This window comes from Heliconius melpomene, chromosome 7 (assembly GCF_056956725.1).
Source record: "Heliconius melpomene rosina isolate 202511_hmr_F chromosome 7, ASM5695672v1, whole genome shotgun sequence".
NCBI classification, from domain to species: domain Eukaryota; kingdom Metazoa; phylum Arthropoda; class Insecta; order Lepidoptera; family Nymphalidae; genus Heliconius; species Heliconius melpomene.
Window position 1 is genome coordinate 9,754,981 of NC_140395.1, and position 12,138 is coordinate 9,767,118.

At 31.1% G+C, this 12,138-nt stretch overlaps 1 protein-coding gene across 4 annotated transcripts in view; it reads left to right on the forward strand.

Moving 5' to 3' along the window:
• The window catches only part of Fife (regulating synaptic membrane exocytosis protein fife), a 99,944-nt gene that overhangs the window by 23,318 nt on the left and 64,488 nt on the right, over positions 1–12,138 (forward strand). Inside the window, exon 1 of one of the 4 annotated variants that reach the window (XM_085188680.1) lies at positions 10,192–10,312. The exons of the other annotated variants lie outside the window; for them this stretch is intronic. The gene's annotated coding sequence lies outside the window, so the exon portion shown is untranslated. Of the gene's footprint in view, positions 1–10,191; positions 10,313–12,138 lie in introns of those variants that run through there. 4 annotated transcript variants of the gene reach the window in all.

Sequence of the window (12,138 nt, forward strand, 5' to 3'; positions counted from 1 at the left end):
AGGAGATTTTCTTTTATATCATATTATATTGTAAAATATTAATTAACCAATATTTTAACTTAAAATGATGATACAATATTTGCAAAATGCATTCAAACCACTTTACTCAATATATATACTCGTACATATTGAGAGGGGTATTGGTGCAGGGGCACAAAGTCTAACTTTAAGTGCGACTGGTTGTGGGTACGATCCCCACTCGGGGAAATGAAATATTTATTTAAATTTATATTTTAAATTTTTCGCACTGGTGTCGAAAAAAAGTGCGGCGTTGAGTTCCGCCACTCTACACGCAATTCAAATTCAAATTCAAAATATTCTTTATTCAAATAGGTAATTATTATAAGCACTTTTGAATCGTCGATTGAACATATGAACTAAAAGCTACCACCGGTTCGGAAGGCAGTTCTGCTGAGAAGAGATGCCTTCAGAAACGGAGTGTCTTAACACTAGGATCCTTCTGCCTACCCTGCTGGTTTTGATTTATTTATTCATACATATTCTTTGAACGAGATGTAATAAGAGTAATTAGAGCTTCAAGTTTATATTATCGCTATTTACTCTTCTGTAATAACTTCACTGAGAATATTGATTTGGAAGTAAATTGCTACTTTGATCTACGTCTTAGTTTATATTTGTTTTAGTAAAACGAATCGGTCTTTGAGGTCTTATTAATTAAATATTACTTCGAACAGGAATCGCGTTGTAAAGTTGTCCAAAACTGAGGCCTAGGGATTAAAACTTAAATTTATGTATGAAATTTAGTGCAGCGAACAATGTAAGATGTAACAAAATTTCCATAGGTATTTCCCAAGAGTGATAGTCCGAGCAGATTTGTGAATTTAATTTTGCACTAATTTTCATATATATTTAATCTTTATTTTATGTAGTAGTATGTACATTCCCTAAAACGTAGCAGTATGAGCATAAGAAGAAGAAGCTTTTGATGAATTGTTCTTATATATTTAATATTGTATTTTATCAGAAATAGCGACACACCATATTTTTTAGTGAGCCTTCTCTGTGCTTATGGGGCTAGATCTTTTGTCCTTAAGTGTTTCATCAAAGTCGGTCGTGCCGTTTCTTCTGTTTAAGATATATGTTATTCAGATAATTACACAAAAATGAAAAAGAACCTTTTTTTACTGTTATAGGTACCACATAAAATCAAATAAACACTTTTATTGTAACACAAAAAACGGCGTTCACTCACCACGCAATGCCCACAGTTTGGACAAATAACGGAGTGCCTTGACTCTCTGCCAATGCACAGAATAAACCGTGAACCAGAAGGTAGTAACAAAAGAAATAAGGTAATAACATAATGCTTCTTATCGGCAGTTCGAATCATATTTCAATCAGATATGATATTTGTGACATCAGCGATAATGAGGGTCGGAAAGCAATGGAACGAGCTGTGGGCGGATATATTATGCGTTGAAACGGCATATTCACTTGCATTCAATATCACACGACCTTTGACATTTTATAGCTTCGCCATTTGGTACACGAGTCCTCAAGTTAATAACACTCTATTTTATTAATGTCGCTTATCAATAAAAATATAATATATTTAAATAAAAATAAGGGAAAGAAGATGAAAAAATGGAAAATTAAATAAAGGTAAATCTTACTATTGACCATAGAGCCATGTTCATTTGATATCTATGCTGTAAAATGTTGTAATTTAAGAAATGTTATATAAAATTTCATACTTGCCCTTGGGTACCTTATCTATTGCGCGTTGCCTTTTAAATAAAAGGAAACGAAGAACGAGGTCGAAACAATAGGTGCTCCCTGTATTATTACTGAAAGAAAGTTCAAGGATATTAAAATAGCATAGACTCTATGATTATTTTCATAATACTTCCATTCATTAACGGCTTCCGATTTCTAACAGTATACGAGTATAATATAAATTCTTAAACTATAACAATTTAATTCAATAGGACGTGAACTTTGACAACGGAAAAAATAGCCTAACACTTTTGCGTAGGCTTAAAGCTAATCCGTTTATGTTTAAAGTAAAATGTGTTGTTGGATTCTACTACCCACCTTCATGACTACCTCGAGTCATTAGAGTTTCTATTTATATACTTCAAAATAATGAAAGAAATATATAAATACTAACGAACGCGCGCAGCTTCGCCTGCTTGTTTGCACCCTTAATGGTGAATTCTAATAAACCACGAAACACGTGTACAATAAAATATTATTAAGTCTAAATTTCAGGTTTTATAAAAATCGATATCTGTCACTGTATCCCGCACATAGTAGGGTGGGCAAAGGGAACTTAGTGCTGAGGCACTCCGTTTAACACTTCAAGGAATTCACATTTACCAGATCAAGGAAATGAAAATGTTGAATAATTTATTTCCTCGCGTGGGAATCGAACCCACAACCATTCGCTTTTACAGTAACGCCCTTGTGTCCCAGCGCCACGACTGGCCTCAATTATGGAAGAATTTACTTTCAAATTCAATGGAAGCTCTTACATATATGAAGTCCTCGGTAAAAGTTAGAATAAAATATTGCTTAATCTAAATATTTCAAGTGAATGTAAATAGTCTATTGTATGCACAGGGGAAATGAAGTAATGGTTTTAAATATAAGTGGATTATATTTTGCATGTACTCTCTAATATAACGTTCTCAATAATATGAAAATTTTAGCTAGTAATCTCTACTTTATTGTGTTTTTTCAGTTTCACGCTGTATCCCGCATGTTGCAGGGTTGGCAGAGAGAGTCTAATGTTAAGACACTCCGTCCCAAAAAACGAAAAGCATGATCCGTTGTCACGTTCCGCCTGATCCGAGTGTGCGAGCGAGAGCGTGACAATCGATAGAGAGGCACGATCGGTCTAAATCTTATTCTTAATAGAATAACGCAGAATGGAGGAACCTAAATATTACGCATTTGGGTATATTAATTGTAAAAAAATTCCACACTTACAAAAGAAAATGCATTTTATTTAACATATCGCATGTTAAATTTATTATCCATTATTATAATTTTCTAAAAAAAAAGAAAAAAGTAAAGCAAATAAACAAAAAAATGTTATACCATCTTAGTGGTGGCGTTAATCTTAATATAAGAATTGATCAGTCAGCCCTGACGATGAAGTTGTGGAATTTGCTGAACTTGATGGCATCTCTCGTCGTGAGTATTTATGATAATCGGAACATATTAAATTTATAGAATGCTGTGACGCCAGCGTAATATTCGTGATATTAATAAATGTTTTCATATATTACGGGCCAACGTGAATATTATATGCAAATGGCTTTTGTCCGTTCGTTAAATTAATAATAATCATTGCCGAAGTTTTTGCTAGTTACGCATGGCAAGTAACGTATACGAATTGATAAGATTATAAAACTCTATGAAAAAATAAATAAAATATAAATTTATTACTAAAAAATAGTTACTTTTTTATTAAGAATTTTAAAATTCATTTGGTTTGCCTTCAATTTGTTAAGAGGAAGTCATCTTTGAATGCATAAATGCCACTACAGCTTAATAGATGAAAATGCTCCGTGAAAACACTACTGCAACTTGAAAAGTCAACCGAATAATATAACGGGGCAGTGTTTTAGTATATGTATGTCTATTTTATTAATGAATTTTATTACATATAAGTATAGATTGTTTTTTTTATATATCTAAATCTACTTCATATATTTTCATATCTATACTAATATAATAAAGCGGAAGAGTTTGTTTGTTTGTTTGTTTGTTTGTTTGTTTGAACGCTAAGATCTCTGGATCTACTGGTCCGATTTTCATTGTTTTTGTTTTGTATGAAAGCTGCATTCTTCAGAAGTGCTATAGGCTATATAACATTACATTACACATATAAACTAATATATTTTAAAGTACTTTCTAATTTGACATGCAATTTATTCTGCCATGTTAATAACTACCGTCGCGTCGCTACGCAACCGTTACCGCGACATTTTGATATTCATCCTTATGAAAATAAATATAAGAGTCAATTTCAGCATTTCCTCTAGATTGAAATTATAGTTTACTGTATAACATACTAATAAATAATTAAGAAGATGTCACTGATTCGAAATGATCTAGCCTACGGGCGGCATAATATGAGTATGACCGACGCGATAATATTCTTATTGTTCAAGCAGGCGTAGCCGCGTCCGGGTCCACTAGTTTATATATATTTTGTAATAATCGGGCCTTTTGAATTCAATTAAATAATTAACAGTACAAAGTAAGATCCGAGAGGAAAACTTATTTTGTTCATTTAGTAAAGCTTCATAATTTATTTCAAAATTTAATCAATTATAAAATAATAAATTGAAAAGTGCCAAAAATGTATAGACTAAAGAGACATATTTAATAGCCGAATAATTAATATTAATTAATAATACTATTACTTTCTAAGGGATGACTTTAATTGGTTATAAATTTCTTCCATCATTTTCTCTTGCAAAGCTCTGATTTATTCAATCGGCTGTTTGAATCTCATTGAAAATCAAATTAATTTCGTCGGTTCATTATTATGTTTGCTAATGCTACTTAATATAAGTACTTCTAAAATTTTTAATAGATGCGTCTTCTTTCATCGGAATAATGAAAGACTTAAGACTTAATATATATGTACATACGACAATATGTTAAGTATATTATTTTTGTGTAGATATTGTGAGAAAATAAGTAAATAACAAGTAAAAGTTTCATACGTAAAAAATGTTAAGCAGTAATACTTATCTTTGAGAAAAGTTGTTTTTAGAGAGTTGTTCAATTTTAACTTTAAGGAACGTCGAACGTATCTTATAGCCATATATAATTATTCAGTTGGTAGATAAACAAAAATCACGGCTCTGTTTTACTAAGTTATTATATAACTCTAGGCGAATTCTCTTATATTATCTTAAATAGAATATTTTAGGATATATTGCTTCAATTGTTAAATGTCTTTAACACATCTATGACTATTGGTAGTAGACGTAATTTTGAAATGTTGTATCAATAATGTCGCTATTTGAATTATTGTTGAGTAATTAATTAATTTTTTGATTTATTAATTACAATATTTAATCTTCTTTCATTAATTAATTGCTTAAATTTTCACATGCTTGTGGCACTGCGCCGAAACTAATATTAGCTTCGTTAACTTAAATATGCAGCAGATGTCATACAAAATGAATGCACATGAGCATTAACCTAAAATCCTGAAATTGCTACGGAACCCTACGTGGGAGAGTCCGACTCGGACTTATATATGTATGTAAAATGACCTATTTATTATAAGCAAAAACAATTCATATTTTGTTATACATAAAATCAATTAACTGAATGCTCAACTCTAGCTCTCTAGCAACTATACATACTTGTAAGAAGAATGAAAAAGAGCCCTATTATAAATTCTATCTCAATCCTTCAAAGCAAAGTAGATCACATGTTAGCTCTTCGTACATAAACCGCGTTAATTAGTCGCCTCCGGCAAGTCTATCAATTAAAGCAATCTTAGTTACGTATACATGTGTAGTGTCTACTAATGAGAAATCTTTATGTTGGGAACTCTTACTGTATCATCAACTTTAGTACTCGTCACATTATAAATTACTAATTAACTTGGTGTTCGATGCCTCTAACGAGTTTTCCAATACTTCCGAACCTCGATTAGCTACCTGAGGGTAAAAATGATCCCCTGCGCAAGAGACATCAATCTTAAAGACTAATGATGATAATATTTTAGTGTCCGTCAATCATTTATTGTCTGTCATTGTCAAATAATGTTTCGAGACTTTTAAATTTAGAATGAAGGTACTTTTATGAAGTTTTTTTAGCTTCTCGCTTTATTTCCAGCCAGGTCCAAGAGATTATTTTTATATTTTGTTTTGTTTTCAGAAAATATGCTTTAACTTACTATAGCGTGTACGTTTGTATATAGAAACTTATATTTTAAAATAAGATATAGCCATGTTTATATAATACCGGCAAATCATTAGTAAACTACTAATTGGGACGGTGACCTGTAGTCGTGTCACAAATCTTAAATTAATTTACATTATAACTAAGACCCGAGGAAGTTATTACAGTCTGAATATTTATTACCTTATTTTTGCATTTTATAAAATATTACCCAAAATGTCCCTGGAGGCCGACCCTGACAATGAACGTTTATCAAAATCAAGTCATAAAGTTGCCCAATGGAGATAAATTTCAAGTGATTTTCTGGTCTAACGCATACAATAGGATTAACAGAAAATGAAATAAAGACCAGTTGTTGCTAGCCACCGCGGGAAATGAAATATGCAAATTGGTTTTAATAAATTTGAGTAAAAAACCTTTTAAGTTACTGATTATATGAAAAAAAAAAACATATTCTACTAATATTATAAATTTGAATTTAGTGGTGAAAATTTGTTCGACTTTCACGCAAAGACTATATAATGAATTTTGATGAAACTTTACAGCTCTACATCAGCATAGCATAGAGGCTACAATTTATGTAAAGATTTAACATAACAATAATAATAATAATTTAATATAACAATAAGTTAAAGCGGGTGAAGCCACGTTTGGTTCGCTAGTAATATTCATAACTTTAATTATTTTATAATTTTATAAGTTTTTTACATTATGACCAAATACAAATAAATTATAATTTTAAATCGAATTGTGTTTTTCAAATTAAACAACAACAAACAAAAAGAAAATACATCAGATATTTTACTGTCTGTTTATTTCTTTGAAATAATTTATTTGTTTCATTTGCCATTGAAATCACGTGACGACTGCACGACAATGGTTATTTAATTGTAAGTAGATAAGTTTATAGACAGATAATTGTCCCGTATTTCGTATTAGTATAGTTTATGACAAAAAATTTGCTTTCATAATAATGAAACCGAATTTTTGTCACCAATAGGCAAGGGAGTTATTTTCCGCACTATCTCTTAGACCTTCGAATAAATTCACAGGCAATGTTGCTGACAGAAGGGTCTCGCATAAATACACAAATTGACATACGCCACCCATATAGTGAGTAAATTGCAGCATTTTTTCTATTTGATCGGTTTGCTTACGTTCGTATTACGTATTACATAGGTAATACGTAACGTACAGGTCCCACAAGACCATTTGATAACAATAACATATTGATCGAATGATGGAAGCGAGACATAGAAGAAAAAGTCGTTGGAATATATATAGACTTTTAAATGTTTATTTGAGACTAAATTGTTACAATAATTAATATGTACATCGAAGATGATTTTTTTCAGATTTTTTCTAGAGAGATTCTAGTATTAAGTGGCAGAACTCAACCCCGTGCATTGTCTTTTTAGAATGACTAAAAGAAAATAGTCACTTACAATTTCTCACTTGTCTCTCTCTGGCAAGAGATAGTGATGATATCTGGTATAAACAAATATTTGACATTACGTTATTAATTTATCATATTGAAAACTGAAATATCAACTAAACACTAGTAACAAAGAATTCAATTTTCAGTTAAACTTTCTAATCACCTTTAAAGTCTTCTTGCACACTTAGGAAAGAAAAGTGTATCTTTCTAAAAAGTATTTTAGTGTAACTTCCTTTCTTAATTAAATGTCTATAAATGAGAAAAAGATTCGTTCCACGTTTAGTGATCGTTATCAATAAGTTTTCTTCCAATCAGACTGCTATTAAATAGTGCTTTGGAACGGATATTTCAGTTTTCGCTTTTGTTGTTCATCCATTAGTAGCAAACCGGTTGAGGGTCAGGCTTGGCTTGGCTTCTGAGGCTTTTACCTACTTCTGTCTATCTTTGTATGACATCACCTTGCGACTTTAAATTCGATCTGCCTACTTTTTAACCGACTTCTGTAAGAAAAGGAGTTCAATTCGACTGCATTTCTATTTTATTTTTTTTATAATCTTACTTCCTTACTCCTGATCTATATAAATATGTTTATATCATTACTATGCAGTTTATTGAATAGAAAAAGTTTTATAGTACATACTCACGTGGTTTATATAAAGAATACTTTGTAATTGATGCTCATTCTATATTCAAGGGTCAAAAGGCTCGCATAAGTGACCGAGTTTGTAAAGTAAGGCCGGCTCTCGTCCCTTTCATCAGCGAAATAACTGATCTTATAATTAATTACTTCGTGTTTGTTTGTTAGATAATAATTTATATTAAATTTAGTTGTACAGATTTAGATAAAATATATTTAATCTAATAAAAACTATCAATTATCAATCAATATTTCTCTATTACATAATAATGTGGCCATTGCTTTTTAGAGTTGTTTATCATCATGAAGAATATGAAGAACGTCGCTCGCGGCGAATTAAAAACAAATCTATGTAGCAAACAGTTCATGTCGCTTTTTCGAAAATATGTCGTGTTTGTTTGTCTGTTGTATAAATATATAAAATCTGTAAAATTTGATGGAGAGCTATAATAGGGCAAATTAAGAAATTGCGCATAAGCATTTATTCAAGTATAGTGAGCAGATTTCGTTGAAACATTAAAATCAATGAAAATTGATCCTATTGTCACAATCACAGTTACACAGTGTTTGTATACGCGATAGTTATGCGTTCGTTTTCCTTTTTCCAATGATGACTCTGAATTATAAAATAAATAAATAAATAAAAATTGAAATAGATTTAAATATCGCAGTAGCTTTCAAAAAGTAATAAAGGTTACCAACGATTTTTTCGACAGCTAGTTTTATATAATAATGATAGTACCTATGAACAATGAGCGACCTTCTAAGTTGTATATTTAGTCAAATAAATATCTATTTTAAATATAGAAAATGTGTAGGTGGACCGGACCATATTTGATTTCAATTAGCTTTTATAACGACTGATTTAATTATAAATGAATAATAAATCCATGTTTCACATTTGAACAATTTCTGTTTAGTTAGGTTGCTCTTTGTTACGTACAATTAAGTTAGGTCACGTCAATCTAGTAATTTATGCAATAAAATTTGACGTCCAATTATAATTTAGTTTAATATGGTTAAGCTTGATAGCAGTTACAAGATTATAATTTTGATAAACATGTTGATTAACAACGGTGAATTTCCTTTTTTTTGGTTTTACTCTGTATTCCGCGCACATCAGTGAAGGCAGAGGGAACCTAGTATTAAGACATTTCGTTCTCTATTTTCGCCCGAATTCTGGAGGTATTGCGTGTTGAGTGTCGGAATTTAACGCCGTGCTCTGCCTCGACACCAGATAACATTACATTAATCACTGCGATGTAACCTACTGTAACTGCTGCGGTCAAAGTTGCCTCAGGCACTTAATGTGTGTCTTCACTTTCACCTTCAATTTTACCTCGGGTTAAAGTTGATGAGCTTTCATAATTGCCAATTTGTTTTTTATTTATCAAAACGTTTTAAAGATAACTTGATAAGAAAAGAAGGACATACCCATAGTATCAATCAATCAAATCAGCCTGTTCAGGTCCACTGCTGGACATAGGCTTCCCCTTGGGTGCGTCAGAGCTTTCGATCGTAGTCGTCGGTCCAGTCGCCTGGACTCGTGGTATGGGTTGACTATATGTTTGATCTTATTATAGACAATCATCCAATTGTTAAGTAATTCGGGTTAATGATTTAAAGGTTTTACAGGTTTCCCGGAATGTAATACGAGTAGGAGACAGCGTGTGTATCGATGGCTTGTGCCCTGCACGTATGTACCGGATTTATTAGCGCGGTTAGGGTGGCTTTTATTACTAATAGACTTTTACCCATTAACTTCATTGCACGCTTGTTTTGTACACAGTACACTGGATTACATTCTTATTGCTTATTACGCTGTAGACCGTACAATAAAATTAATGATTGAAATGTTATTTAAGAGCTGGTCGATATACATATGTCTTACATTTTGTTTGGGGTCCCGTACTTCAACAGGTAAAAACGGAACACTTATTTTGTTGTCTGTCGGTCTGTCCCAAGACCATTTATCTCGAGATCACGTGGCGGTGTCAAGTCGATATTAATATCAAATATTCAAGTCTATGTGTATATATATATACATTTTTAATATGTAAGTTATAAACTTAAAGTAGTACATACGCATTTCAATATACAGTTGTTAACTTTTTGTTAGCAAAAGTTCAACTTTTTAGAAAGACTTCAGTTACAATTGTTGTATAAATTTAACAGCACATATTTCACAGGCATTTATACGACTGTCGACACTCGGGTCGAGTGCTCGACGGCACAAAAGTGGAGCCGCCGTCATCGCCGCTCACTTCGTAGCTGGGAATTATGTAACCAGTCTGGCCCGTAACCTGCACGTAACCCAGTGTGCGCCTGACACGTTTGTGGTATGAGAATACTTGCTTTATATTTTATTTATTTTAATTAGCTAGATTATTATATTCTAGAATTGAATATCTAGTGAAATAAAAAGAAAATACAATATAAAGGAAATAAGCATACCGCATACCACGCCTAAAATTATAGTTATTAACCATTCAATTAGGTGTACAATTTTTATACATACTTAATTGTAACATAATTTCAGAAAATACATTATTTATAAATTATTTATTACTCGCTATATAAATACTCTCTAAACAAAAGGAAATATATGTAAAAGTGAAAAAAAATACGTATGCATCATAAAGAATTGATAAAAAATATAGACGACGAACTTAGAACCATCCTTTTTTGAAGTCGGCTAGTGAAAATATTGTAGGTAATCCAATTACTACGTGAGTAAACCTGAAACTGACATAATCCTGTCTTCAGGCGATAAGCATTCTCGTCTCCTTTGAGTGAACTTCACTCACAGCTCTCCTTGATATTCTCGAGGGAACACTATGTAACTTCCATTGAATAAATCTTTTATAATTTAACTTAATTAATTATTAAGATTACTAAGGATCTTAAGACTGCTTGTTATGTATTTACTATAAATTATAGATATATTTAAATTATGTTAGATTATTGCATATACATATATTATGTACATTTAACACAGTAAAAAGATAGTAAAATTTTAACTAACGTTTATCTAACGTGAATTCGTACTTCTGAAAAAGTACTAATTTTAGCCTTTTTTTCAATTGTACAATATAAATCTTGTAATTTTAGTATTTTTGAAAATTATTACGTATAAAGAATTATAAATCACATATTTCTGTTGTTAAATGACAAGTGTAAAGCTCTTAAATGCTAGAGATTCCACTTCTAGCCGCCACTAATGGGAAAATGTTGACATTTTAATTGCATTTTTAAACTTGATATTTCATTGCGCTATATTTTTTTACAATTGAAAAGGTGAAGGGCAAAATAGATGTGTGAAATTTATAGTAAAGTATCTATAAAGCACATATAATGTTTTCTTTACTATAAATTGTACAAGAGAAAATCGAGTGTCTTAACTCTAGACTTTTTCTCCGTACTCTCCTATATATGATATACCGCTTTATAAACCGTAATGCTGAAAAAAAGATAAAAAAAATGAAAATCTTATTTAACTATATTAATATAACATTATTTTATAAAATGTTTGGATCGTTGAAACAACTATGACGTATATATAGTAGTTGACAGCGTTCGTTTAGTGAGCTTGTCATTTAAGAGACTTTATTTATAGGTCGCGTCACGAAAATCGACTCTTTCATGCACTGTAATAGTGGCTACGATCAGAAATAGTTCCAGTCGATACCTATTGAAAACATTATTTTCCTCCATGTTGTCAACTACAACGCTCTTTGTATCTAGCAGCCTTTATATAGAATATTTGTTGAAATAAAATTGCTGCCATATTCGTATATGAAAATAAAATAAGTTAGAGTAAAAATTATTACACATATATTTTGAGTAAATCGCTCTGTTAGATCTACAAAGCTGTATTTTTTTCTATTATCGGAAGACTAGGGTAGGTACTTTGTAGATCGAATCCAGTTTTCGGGTTGAACTATGGATTCATAGAGAAAAAGCTATAGGTATATTTCCAGAAAAATCTAAATTTCCAGTTTCACAATTTCTATAAATTAGACAAAGAGTGATGTATGTGATACAAATATTACAGTTGAGAAGCACCACATCATCATCGTAAGGTTGTTAAATCTTATTAATCATATGAATTTAAAAAACAAATACTAAATATACTTTATTAATCAATATAAATGGCACAAGGTAT